Here is a 13824-nt window from a genome sequence, read left to right on the forward strand (position 1 = left end):
GCATCATCTTACTTGGATACTGAGACGGAGGCTTTGAATCAGCACATAGTTCCAAATTCATTTTCCTTCACTCTGAACATGTCTTGTTCACAAACATTAGAACGCGCAATTCGTTCTCCACCATCATGACTTACACAACCTGAGCATGCTGGACCTGCTATATGAAATTACCAAACTTCCAGAATTATAATAAAACAAAATATGTCGTGAGCTTGATGTTTGTGTAAATAAACTATATGGAATTACCAATTCAGAATACTGTTGAAGTTAAACCTATGCATTTTACAACAATTAATCAAGCCATTCTATGTCCAAACTGCATGTAAAATATCCAGGGGAAAATGTGTAGCCTATGATTCCATTGGAGTTTTTAAAATTGGACGACACTGACAAATTCAATAATGCAGGGAAAAAATCCTACACCTAGAAATAAAATATGTATACACTTAATACTAAAAGGAGAGGTTGAGCCGGGACCGTACATAGGACCCCGTTGATACCTAGTTTGAAATAGAAAACAATATTCAGTTGTCATACTAACTACATAGTGGTATTATAAAACATATAAACGTATTGGGTTACTCAAATAGCTGTGCCATATGTGGGAGTCGAACCCACAAATACATGGGTATAAACCATGTGTTCTGCCATTTGAACTAAGACAACAAGTACAATTATAATCGTTTGTTCATAGGATTAAATGGCATAAGGGGTTAGCTACCTAACGCCCTGCTTTAAATCATGTAAGCATTGCTCTAAAAGAGTTGCGCCCACCCAAAAAAAGATAGACCGACCCATTATGTCTCCATGAATATTATGATGAAATATCTGTATTTTAAGATATGAATCATTATCATAAAACACTTGAAATTTGTAGACGTGCTTAGACATACTTGCTTACTGAAACTCTCGCGAAGTCGTTAGCATCACCGTCCTACAAAGAAACCAAAAATAATAAAAGAAAACATGCATGAAAAGGAAAAACCATAAATATGCCTATAGCAATATCTACCTAGAATACAGGTGAGGCGCTTACAACAATACAACTTGAATGATACTCAAGTCTAAAATTGATAGTATAATTAATTGTTTCAGATGAGGCACTTACAACAATACAACTCGAGTGATACTCAAGTCTAAAATTGATAGTATAATTAATTGTTTCATAGGCTACATACATGTGATAGACTTGCATTACCATAACAGAACTTCTTCCGAACCCAGGGATAAATCTGCAATGAAGGATAAATTCTTCCTAAACTAAGTTATATTTTAAAGTGCAGTATGCACATTAAATCCAATAGAATGTCATTCTAGCTCAACGAGAAAAACCTAAGATTTGAGAGTTTGCTTAGAAATATTTGAGAATGTTCCTTGATCAAAGAGTCAAAGAGTGGACAGGATTGGCCGAAAAGGGTCATCTCACGGTCATTATCGTCCTGATTTCGTTTGATTTGGACGGCTGGGAATAATAGGAGCCACAGTTATTTAAAACGATGGGAGAAAAAAAAATCAAACTATCAAACTTCCCTCTCCTCTTTCTCTTCTTTCTTTCATCTTTCTCGGTATGTTCCTCTCTATCTCTGCTTCAACCAAAACCATTTTTCTTAAAAAAAAATCCAAATCAAAGTGTAATAAACATGAAATTGAAATTCGTAAAGTAGTGATGATAGGCATGGCGTTGGATCTGATCTTCCGGCGTTGTTAAGAACTAAAACGCAAAGTTTGAAGCAAGACCTGGGGTTTGTTTGATTTTCTCTTAAATCTGTATAGGTTAACTTTTTTGTCGTTTCAATTTCAGATATTCTTTGATTTTTTTCTTTTTAATTTCAGATAATCTTTGATTTCGTTTAGGGTTCTTTGCTCAACTCTTAACAAAATTCCCAAATCAAAATCTAACAGGGAATGATTTGGGAGTTGTTCAGACCTAAAACACAAAGATTGAAGCAAGATGCAGGGTATATTTGATCTTATCTTACATTAATATAGTTTAACCTTTTTTTGTTGTTTATTTGGTTTTATCACAGGTCGATAATGATTATTTCATAGTCCTGAATGATTTCAGTGTGTATTATGCAGATTTCACCATGTAAAGGGCCCAAATATGGGTTTCCATCAGTTTTTCCTCAACAACTCAAATCATCGACGTCAAGGAACTGGAATGATTCATACCTTTAGTGCAATTGAGTGATAGATTCCTGGATTTCATCATCTGGATTGTTAAATTTTTGATTTACTGATGTGCAATTGGTGGCTTGCTTTGGATGCCACCACTGCAAAGGCACCCTTAAGGTAATATAAACACACACGCATAATGATCTTCAATTGAAAAATATGTTTCGCCTTAAGGTATTATTGATTTGTTATTCTGCGATTAATTTTGTGGGATCGTAGGACATTTGATTTATATCAGTAAAGAGAGTGCATCCTAGGATACCTTAAAATATTTTCTTCTCTTTTGGAATTCAATGATATTATTAGTTTTGTGAATTGAACCCGGTAGGTGCACTATTCTCTTAAGCATTGTTAATTTTAATCATCAAGTTGTCTCATTTTGTTTCAAATTTTAATCTGAATTGCTTGTTTTGTGTTATATGTAGCTTGGCAACTTCAATTCCTTTGAAGGAGGAGTGCTTTACTGCAGGCCTCACTTTGATCAAACCTTCAAACGAACTGGTAATCTCGAGTCTCGACAAGAGTTTCGAAGGTAAAGGAACTGTATTGACCTTATACAGTACATATTCCCATATTCTATGTCGCAATTCCCATCTTATTCATTTTTTTTCCACAATCTCTTTTAGGAACTCCAAAACTAGCTATAATCATCTCCGTCAATGAGTTCTGCGCTCCTTTTAAAAATTCTGTTGAAGATAAGAGATGTGAAGAATTAATATGAGAAGAAAGATCGAGACTAGGTTCGTAAGCACAAATTCTAGGGTTTTCTTTTTAGTTTTTAGCTATCTCCTGTTCTAATTTGGTGCTTTATTGTTTTCTTCTTATCAATCCCTAATTAATCAAACACATATTTATAGGGTGCAGAATACACCGTATTTATTATCTATTGTTTATGCTTTCTCTGTTGTTTTTCTTGTAAATTATGTATTTTACGCGTGTTTTGAGTTTTATAGCTACTATGGAGTCGCACGGAGGAAAAGAAGGAGAAATCACTCAATTTAAGCAAAAAGGACAAAACTGTCATTTCCAGGGCAAACTATCTGGAGCCGACCAAAGGTTAAGGGGTAACTATCTTATGGAGAAGTATTAAAAGACAGCGACCACAGGTTAAGGGGCTGCCAGCTGGGTATCCCTTATCAAGGTGACTGGGTGATGAATATCCAACCCCGTTTCTTTAACCCTAAAATCGAGAGAGTATTCTCTCATTTCTGTTCCATCCACCTGAAATAAAGAAGGAGAAAACGGCAGCTCATCTGCTGATTCAATTCGAGAGGAAAGTGTAAGACGAAGAAGATGGTGCTGGTAATGGAGAAATTAGATCGAGAAGGAACTGAGGCTGCTATTGGGTTCGAATTGATGAAATTAAGAAGAAATGATAGGGTTTGTGAAGATATCGAGATTTACAGGAGAGATGGGATTGAGTTAGAACGATGATGGAGGTGCTGATTTAAGGTTTCACTGTGAAGTTGAGAAGATGGGTTGGTGGTGGATTGCTGGAAAAGGTGGAGATTGGGTTCGAAGCAAAGAGTTTCTGTGCTGTTGATATGGGTAATTGATGGGTTGAATCAGATCGAGTTTGTAGGGTTTGACTGTGATAAGAGGATCCTGGATTAATTAGTAAGAATGGGTTTACCCTGGATTTATTATTGCAGCTGTAATGAACAAAGAGGAAATAGAGCTGCTGATGAAGATGAATCGGATCGATGGAGATGGGTGGCATCTGAGGCTCGAGTTCAACAGAGAAGAAGAATGCAGACCATTGTTATGTGTTGGTGGTGCAGAATCTAAGCTCATTGTGCTGAATAGCAGAAGACAAGTGAAGCTCTGCAGTGAAGAATGGCCTGCATTTGGCCTGGAGATGTCGAAGAAACAAACGAAACTCTGTCGGATTTCCTTGCCGACGAGTCAACTCAGTGAGTTCGATGAGCCGTAATAAATCAGCTAGTTAGACCGAGTCAGACCAGCTGTCTCGGCTGACTACCTCTTACTTGACTTTCTTGACTAACAACTTGACCCGTTTGACCGTTAACTTGGACGGTGCTGTGATGGAATATTCGGTCGACGGCGACAGAACTCAGGTGGCCGGGGGTGACTTTTCAGGCCGTTTTCCGGTGATCCCGAGGACTTTTCAGGTGACCAAAATACAGAAATTTTTGAAGAATTCTATAGACTAATCTAGACTCATGGGTTTGAGGAATTGGACTTGAATTGGGAAAGTGAAGATGGAAGATTTGAGAAAGACAAGGACTTGGAAAGAAGACTTACAAAGGGAAAGGGATTCTATTCCTAAGAGGATTGCTAGGAAATTGAAGCCTATGAATAGAGAAGTTCTCTACTTTTATCTACACACTTTTTTTTAACCTTTTGCACACTTTTTACACACACAACACTTGTGTTTTTGCTTGCTTTTCAAAATTCTTCTTTTAGTTATTTGTGTGAACTTCAAAATTCTCCTTTTAATTATTTGTGTGAATTTCAAAAACATGAGTAGATAATTTTCTTATTGATTGAGGATGAATTCCTAGTTCTTGACATGATTTGAGTTTTTGTTTTAAAATCTACCTTGAAGTTTTTCACATGATTATCGTTTGTTTTTACTAATTGGAATGTTTATACATTCATGGTTGTTTGATAGATTATTTAGAGTGCACGCTGAATTGATTTGTTAACTCAACCTAAATCTAGTATAAGTTAGGGAATACGTAATCGTTCTCGACACTTTACACAAGTAGAAAACACGAGACCTTGCGGAGGGATTCCGTGGAGCAATTGTGTGTGAAAACAACGCTAGAAAGTGGACCAAGCGAACCGAGTCTAACTACTAGTACTAAACCTAAATTCATAAATCTTAATGCGTTCGGGGAATTACTTCTTGTAAGCAAACCTCAAGGTGGTTCTTTTGAATAGAATCTGATAACTAAACGGAACTGTTACTCAGTGATACAAGGGATTTTGGGGTTAGCTAAGCGAACCTGCTATCCTACGGTTGGTGATAATCTGTGACTAATAACATGTGGATGAAAAACATAACTCGATTCATTGTTTTGCAACGAAGAAGGATTCCTTGATCTAACTTCTTTTATTGATTTTCCTTTATCTTTACTTTCTTTTGCTTTTATCTAAACCAATAATTTTCCCCCTTTTGTGACAATTTTACAACTAAAAATCTCTTGCTCCTCTTGGGAACGAACTTGAATACACTATATTACTTGTTAATTAGGTGGAAAAATATTAATTAATTTGTTGTGGTTACGACACGCATCACATATATATTTTTGAAAGGAACCCTAGATTATTTCTTCTCTTTGGCCGTTTGGTTGTATATTTAACAAAAAAACGGGGTATTTTGCATCCTTATTCTGCACCAGGTTTCAGTATGACACTCCCCTTCCATAAGTAGGAAGAATTGAACCTACATACGTTGACGTATCTTTACTTCATCTGTTATGGGATATTTTTGCAGAACAACTGATCAATCAATTCCTGCAACATCTTTGTATTCTCGCCTTTTTGCGTTTATCCATCCACTCGAGAGTAATAAGAAGAATCAGAAGACTCTGCATTGAAATTGAGAAGAAAGGTGACACTTCTCCTTGAACTTGGTTTGTCATCAATTTTATGCTGATTCCATGAATTTTGGATTGTGTTGATTTCACGTCTTCTCTGTATATATCATGCAATAAAATAATTGTTGAAATCCAAACCATTCATCATATTGAAATTTAAGTATCTAAACTATTGAATAATGGAGCATATGGAACTGACCAAATCTAGATAAAGCTTCAGTAACTCCAGTTGGTTAAATTAGAATGTATTAATCTATATAATTCGATTTGTTAAATTATAATTTTCTGAGATGTATAATTCATCGATTGCAACGCATTACTGGCAAAACATTAACGGCTTATTATCTGACTCTATCACTAATTTAGGTAGTCGTGGAGAAAGTCAGCTTCACCAATGTACTGGTGCAGGGACGACAGGCAAAATATGTCATTGTTGGAAGCAGTGTTTAAATTCCTTCTCATTTGTGGATTTAACTACGTTTCTGACCTTGATGGTGTTGGATGCAAAGTATCTCGAGCCTCAAAAAGATTGGCGTCTAAATCTGGGAGTCGCAATGATTGCAAGTTAACGAATCTCGCTCATAGGGAAGACAAAAATGTAGAGAGAGCTTTGCAGAAGCACCGACTAACGTTGTTATTTTGATTTCAAGGGTTATTTGCCCCATTAACATGCATTATTTTTCCTTCCTTTTTTTTGTTGTTGATCATGTTAAATCTCATCATATCTTTTCCAGGTTCTCTTGACTTCTTGCAAAGTGGTACTTATCTGCTGATTCTTCTCTACCCTCCGCATTAGTTGCTGAGTTCCAGGTGCTAAGAGATAAAACAATGAACCAAGCCTAATAGTGGGGAGTACTCCAGAGAGGAAGCAGGGGAGTACTCGGAAGAAGGTAAACTGAAAGTGAACACTTGAGAATTTTATGTATAAAATTTTTATTTCATCTCTTTAGCGTGCCAAAGAAACAATATTCGAGATCATGTTCCTCCTCATTTCTTTTAGTCTCTCTGATCCCTTTGTCTTCTGCATGACGCTTTAAGTTATGGGATTTAGTATATAGTCTAAATTCATCAGCCTCCCAGCCAGGGAAATATTGTTCAAGTTCTAACATCGAAGATAAATCACGTACGTACTTGGTCATTTAACTTTTACCTGATGCTCATAATTGAACTCTGCTCACATGGTTTACTTTTGCAAAGAGTTCCACAGAGGATGAAAAACAAGAGGAAGATCGTGAGAAACACCAAAGATAGAGACAGTGAAGGATTCTGAGTGGAAAGTTCTTAATGACTTAAGGTTGTATGGTTGTGCAGTCTTAATGAGGTGACTCTTCAATTTACTTGCTAGAAGTGTATTGATTCTATATAAGTTGTTGATTCAAATGATGAATTATTATTTTCTTGAAAAGATTTTAAGTGGGGACCATCCATGTCTTTGAGTCAGTTCACTGCCGAAGGCGATGTCGAGTTCGAGGCTGTTCTTTTTGTTCCTCCAAAAGCTTCTCGGGTTCTGTACGAGAGTTGGTACAAACCTAAGAAGTTCAACTTGAAGTAATGTCAGGCATGCCTTCATCTCAGTTGAATTTGATGAGTTTTCTCCCAAGTTCCTAGACTTTTTGATGGTAACTAATTTGTTCCCTAAGACTACTGATATAGGTTTATTATGATAAAAAGGAGGTATAGAACAGAATTGCAAGCTTTGTTATATGCCTAAAAGTTGAACATTACTTTTCTTTGTATCTTTTGCAGGGTCTGGAGGGTACAGCCGAGCGTGAGCTTCTTAAGTTGTCTGTGCAATTTATGGGCTTAGCATCGTAATCTTACCTGGGAATTAAGATCCATATATGGAATTAGCATGCTTTGGATTATAACATTTTCAAATTGAAATTTTTATTTTGTATATGTTATCCATAAAATTTTAATATATATTTAGCCGATGTTGGGTACTTAGTTGTTTGTTGATAAGGGCTTTTATATTAAATTTCATTGGTATAATGATTTCCTTACCATTTTTTCCATCCTTCGTTAATCAGGTAATAGATTTCTTTCGATTTTTTATTTTAATTTTATAGTGAGGGTTATAATAAACTATAAATCTTTGGTTGGTTTTTTTTTAATTTTTTTCTTTTTTTACAGTGTTCGATGGCGATGTTTGATCATCAACATCACCAACTTATCATTTTGTTTATATCATTTGAGAGCTGATGCAAGGGAAGATTGCAAGTCATGGACTGAACTTGAAATCACTACAAACGTTGTAAGATTACTACTGCCCATGTGACAATTTTTTTATTTTTTTTTATTGTTCTTACTTCCCTATTAAGTTCTGAATTTAGTATTTTGTCCTTGATATGTATATGGCAACCCATTAATTGGGGAATGAGGAGATTGCGTTTAAGGTTATGAATGAACATAAACTGAAATCCATTAGCATTTCAAATTGCATCCCACATCACAAGTAAGTTCCTACACTTTGTAGTTGCATATTTTAAGAAAATGAGTACTTGGCAGTTTAAGAACGAACATGATCACAATGGGTGGGAAAATGATTATCAATGCCATACATAACTTTTTGGTTTTTAAAATTAAAATTCGTTTATACTTTATATGCCAAATTAAAAAAATATATAAATATTTTGTCGATATTTCCCCTAAAATCCCTGGAGTTTCTTTGTAGGAACACAACGGGACCTTACCTCTCGACGTAAGCAAAAGGTATAATTTTTTTACTTCACGTGTTATGCTCTGGCGATATGGATTTTGCTGAATAAGTAAGATCAGGAGTGGCATTATGGCCAACAAGGATATGGTGCTCACGATGTGTATTTGCACAAAAGTAGAATGAGTCGGAATCCTTGGCTGAAAAACAGGTTCACATGCACAACAACATTCCAATGTATTGTTAGTGGTGTTAGGAATCTTCTGTGATTCACACTGCCATAGGGTTGTTGCATGTTTTTGCAAGTACAAATTAGTTCTTTTTGGTTATGTCAGGATATTTCCACTGACATATAAACTGTACGCTCATGTTATTCTTTAAGAATGGCTTTTGCCTTTATGATAATATAGTAATGTGTTTTCTGAGTTGCTCTATCTCATGTATCCATCCTTGCATTTCATTGACTTTGCACCTCAGCTGTCAGGCACGTCCTTCTATTGTGTTTTCAAGCGAGGTTAGTTTGTAGACCTCTATTATTATTTACACTATTTTTCTTTCCTTTTTGCATAGCTTTTATTAGCTTTTTTTGAATGATAATGGTGGATGTCTTTGAGTGTTGGATGTGACAGGCGCAAATGAGGAAATTATATTGGTAAATGGATAATGTGCGTCTGAGTGCTTCATTGATGTTAACAACTTGGAGATCTGATGCCCTGAAGAAATCCTTCGTTTTTGTTATTCTTTTCCCTCATATTTTTTTTTCCAATATTTTTCAGTATTGGATATAATGAGGAGATGATTAGGTAAATTCCTTTTACGTTTGGTCATCAAACTGATGGCATAAATGTATTATCCCTAGGAATGCCAGTATCTATTATGATCTGAACTTTGCGAGTGTGTACAACTAACCCATGAAGGATCTTACAAGGCTTCCATAACGAGCAAATCGGTTCATGTTTTAGCAAATGTGTGGGACACACTTCTTAAAATTAGCAACTGAAATTGGAAACATAGTCGATATATTAAGATGAATAACTGAATTGGGATTTTTATTTCTTTGCAGGAGCATCAAGTTCCTTCTCAGGGAATTCCATTTTCACATTTGAACTCAAATTGTCCTTAATTGTTCTCTATTTATCGTAACTAATGTGCTCAATGGTTGAAGCAGGTGAACCAACCTAATTTCAATTGCCGTTGCAACGGAGATTTCTCGATTCGTTGGTGGTATTCAACCAAGGACTAATCCCTGGAAGGCTTGGTAGCATATGTTCGAGAAGCAAAATTATCTCTCAATAGCCAAGGTATGCCAAATTGGCAAATTTCTTTTACAAGTATGGTTGATTGGTATAGTTAACTCTAGATCCATGAACAGATGACTTTTCATTTGCATCTCCTAGATATGAGAATCCCGTTTTTCCTTAAAAACTTACTTTTTGTATTAAATACGTTCAACTTCCTAGACCATCCAGAAAGCCATGTCATTTTCATGGTTGTAATGGATCAAAATTCCACTGATGGTATGAATTGTGATGTCTTTTAACAACTCAGAACTAATTTTGCTAAATGAAATTACCAAGAGTGCGGATCCTTTGTTTGTTAGATAAGTTCATTAATATATAATTCATAATGATTTTTTGTTCCGTGAATATACTACAATATAGTAACCCAAGATGATATATGATTATGAATCTCATTGCTCTAGCAGAGCTCATTCAGTTTCGCACTTGCCATCTTAGCTCAGCTGGAAGAGCGCATGGGCTTGAACCATGTGGTCGTGGGTTCGATTCCCACAGATGGCTGAGGGACCCTATAGTTGTACGCATTTTAGGGTGCAACTACTCTAACATGGTTCTTCCTGCGGTACCAAATCTTATTACGTACCACATTTATATTGAAGTGGGCTTCACTGGAAATTGATAGGTCGATAGATAACCACTGAGGTAGTTCATTAGTTACCTTAGTTTTATTCATTTTATCAGGCCACTTATACTTCTTATATTGAAGTGGACTTCTTATCGAATTGAGGCATCTTGGATTGTTTTCAGAGGTACTCAAACGTTTAACTTCTTTTTTTTAATCCTTTACAGGTAAAAATGTCACTGGTGGGTTCTCAAAGACCGTGGGCATGGGTGGACATGGTCGCAAGGAATCTAACAATTAGCAAAAATTATGTAAATTCTATGTCTAATAGCTGAACATTACTTTTTTTGGTATTTTTTTGCCGGTTTTTTTTTCTTTGTTTTTTGTTTTTGTTTTTTTGAAGGTAACATTATATTAAAACCGAACCAAACACAGAGTACAAAGATTACAACACAGGAAGCAGCTTATCCTTAATACATACAGGTGGTGTGTTATCCCAAACACTAGATACATGGGATTTCCTAGCTAACTTAGCCAGAATATCTGCTGCTTCATTCATTTTACGCGACACATATTTACATAATGAACCACCTAACAAAGTTGATATGTTTTTACAGTCTTGAACATAAGAGAAAAGTGTTTAAGGGATATTAGAAAGATCACCATTGATGCCAAAATATCCATGGGTTTTCAGGGTATAACCGAGTGTAAGCATCTTAAACTGTTTCTGCAATAAGTGAATGATTCATGCATGGACATAGTATGTTGTGGTGGTCATAGGTAATAATTATCATAATTCCAGTTAAGAGAAATTTACTCACTGGTATTATCTGTTTTAAAGTGAAGTATACATGTGTGTAGCCTATGCTGCTTCGGGTATTTGGTTGTTTGTTGATAAGAGCTTTTAGTTAATGGTTATTTCTGCATATATATATTTCACGGATACAATAATGCATAGGACAATAATTCAAAATCGACGCAGTAGTCTCTTGGTTGGTAATTTCTAAAAAAAATCAAGTATCTAGCCTAACTTCATATTAAGATTGATATTATAGTTTCCCGTCAAAACTTACAACAACGGAACATCCCTAGCTCCACTCAGCTGCTTGCATGAAATATGATATTGGGTGCTGTTTTACGCGCCTGCAGTTTATTTTAGTAGTGCAAATCACAGATTGAGTGAGATAATATGCACGAGATACATAAAATCACAGGTTCAGGGATAGTGAGATGATTGTCCACGCCAGTATATAAAAATCACAGGCTCAGTGATCTTAAGTGTCGTCATCTTTTTATATTTACTGATGACGTGTTTCATATCCACTAATGGTTAGGTTTTAAGGGTTTTTATTGATTTTTTTTGCTTTTTTGTCCGTGGGTTTTACATTATTTTGATTTGCTTGGTTTCTATTTGAAGGGATTTTTAAATTTTTTAGGTTTGTGTTAATATTTAAGATCAAGTTAAGGTTTAATGTACTAATAGTTTATGATGATATCTACATGCCGATTTGGGTTGTGCTGACTGATGCCTAAGAAATCGGCAGAAACTTTACTGTTGGATGATATATTATTAAATTTACAAATGATGGTGATTTAGATGTTTTTGGTATATGAATTAGATTTGTGCATGTAGATGTTCAAAACCAATGTAAATTGCAATATTAAAGTATATCTAAGTTGTTTTTCTAGGCCATAATTTTTTTATCTATTATCAAATTATTAATTTGAATGAAATAACGGTGAGTTAGATTGGCAACCTGAAATGAAAGAGTGGAAGAACGGAAAAATAATTTAATAATTTACCAATTAACTCAGATACATTCTGTTTCCTCAATGCTCTCTCGCTCAATTGAGTATTCTACTATATTGAGAGCAAGAAAACATTTTCAATAATTTTTGCTAGACGTATAGGCATCAAATGAACAAAAACATTCATACTATCTCAAACATAACCCGGAGACAGTGCGAGTGATTAACTAAGTTGGCATAGGAAATATATCAGATATTGCTAATGACCTCGTTCTCTTTCAAACCATAACCATAAATATATGTATGGTACTTGGTCCATGTGATAGCAGGACTTTCGAGTCTCCATGGATGAAAAAGTAGCGTTGTACTAAAAGTTATATGAATAAACACACTAATAGTGCATGTTTGGATGAAAATGGATGTTTATTAAATGACGGAAAAGAAGTAAGTCCCAGCAAGGCGAACAACACTGATCTTGTTCCTTACAACCCATACATGTCAAGAATCTTCATTTGTCACATTCTGTGGTGGTTTGAGAAGGTGTAAGAGAAAAACTATTTACAAAGGTCATGATAGCACAAAAAATATTATCCAAGACTCGCGCAAGATACATCGGACTACCCAAGGTTGTTTGGCGTTTAGTGGATCATTTATCCTGCTGGACTTCAAAGAATTATGTAATTCAGCAAAATCAATAAAGGCATGTAAGTAGTCTATAATAATCCATAAATAAATGCTAATGACTTACTTTGAGTATTTTGCTAAAAAACAGCTGCTCACTGAACAATTAGTTATTTCCATCGTCGTGAGTTGTACTAATTATGCTTATTACTAATAACTATTGTGGAAGGTGAAGTTTTAGTCCAATCCTTGCGTACTTTTATATATGGTTAACTTAAGTTTTCTTACGTACTGTTAAAGATGGTAAAACTGAAGTGTCCTATACTGTGTGATATATCCAAACCAATGTGTATTACGCATGATAATAGACGATCGTGATTGGTTACAATGCATCCAACACAACCCAAAGTTTGTGGTCAAAGTTTAAGTTATATGTATGTGATTATTTACCTTAGTAATGGATATCTTTTGGACGAGCATCAACGTGAATTTATGCGCTTGAATAGTTGTTTGTGCTACCAAGGCCAAACAAAATTAGAGTAGCGTAGTTGGTGATATGCTTAAGTTAGAACATCTCCTACTGGCACTTGAAAATACAGGGATTATAAGTTGATGCAAATAGTGAGAAATATTAATGAATTCTTTAGAATGTCCATGAATGTGAATTTTTTCTTACCTAGGTGACAGTAATGGAGTGACAGTTTTATTCCCCCTCGGAAAAGATAAAAATATAATGAATATCTTACAGGAAATAAGAAAATACAACATCCAAAGTCATACAAATATTTCGTTTAAACATTAAAAAAAAAATCAATTTGGCTTTTACTATATGTATAGATAGGCGGAACGATGAGACCACAATTCGCCGAATCATGCTGGAAAAACACTTTTTTCGATATATAAGCAGTGGCCAAAAAACCTCTCGTTGTCATAGAAGAAAGTGAAATAGAAATTGAGAATATAATAACAATTCACAAGTGGAATCATCAAAATTTTCGTTTCTGAAAAAGTGTTACTATCCAATCTGGCCTATTTTTAGGCTAAAACGAAAAATTGATAGTACCTCTTTTTTAGAAATGAAGGTAGTAATAGTTATTAAAAGAGAATTATCTTGGCATATACCATTGACAATATGGGAAAAATAAACTCTAACATGTTGTACTTCATGTTATGCGACCACAATACAATGTATTTAAG

At 35.0% G+C, this 13824-nt stretch overlaps 1 long non-coding RNA gene and 2 other non-coding genes across 7 annotated transcripts; all 3 read left to right on the forward strand.

The window, feature by feature from the left end:
• The first annotated feature begins 5329 nt into the window (after positions 1-5329).
• On the forward strand, positions 5330-7708 carry LOC113293333. Of its 5 annotated transcripts, none has more exons than XR_003332228.1 (6): positions 5330-5755; positions 6108-6631; positions 6780-6864; positions 6949-7062; positions 7148-7360; positions 7488-7708. It is a non-coding gene; the product is annotated as an uncharacterized LOC113293333 (long non-coding RNA). The 5 variants fall into 5 exon arrangements; XR_003332229.1 differs by having other exon boundaries at positions 6108-6339; positions 6476-6864; XR_003332227.1 differs by having other exon boundaries at positions 6108-6864.
• A 1315-nt stretch (positions 7709-9023) lies between these two features.
• LOC113300869 lies at positions 9024-9114 on the forward strand. Its single transcript, XR_003335976.1, has one exon. It is a non-coding gene; the product is annotated as a small nucleolar RNA Z101 (small nucleolar RNA).
• A 1009-nt stretch (positions 9115-10123) lies between these two features.
• On the forward strand, positions 10124-10196 carry TRNAQ-UUG. Its single transcript has one exon. It is a non-coding gene; the product is annotated as a tRNA-Gln (tRNA).
• Positions 10197-13824: the final 3628 nt, after the last annotated feature.

Source organism: Papaver somniferum, chromosome 7 (genome assembly GCF_003573695.1).
Source record: "Papaver somniferum cultivar HN1 chromosome 7, ASM357369v1, whole genome shotgun sequence".
NCBI classification, from domain to species: domain Eukaryota; kingdom Viridiplantae; phylum Streptophyta; class Magnoliopsida; order Ranunculales; family Papaveraceae; genus Papaver; species Papaver somniferum.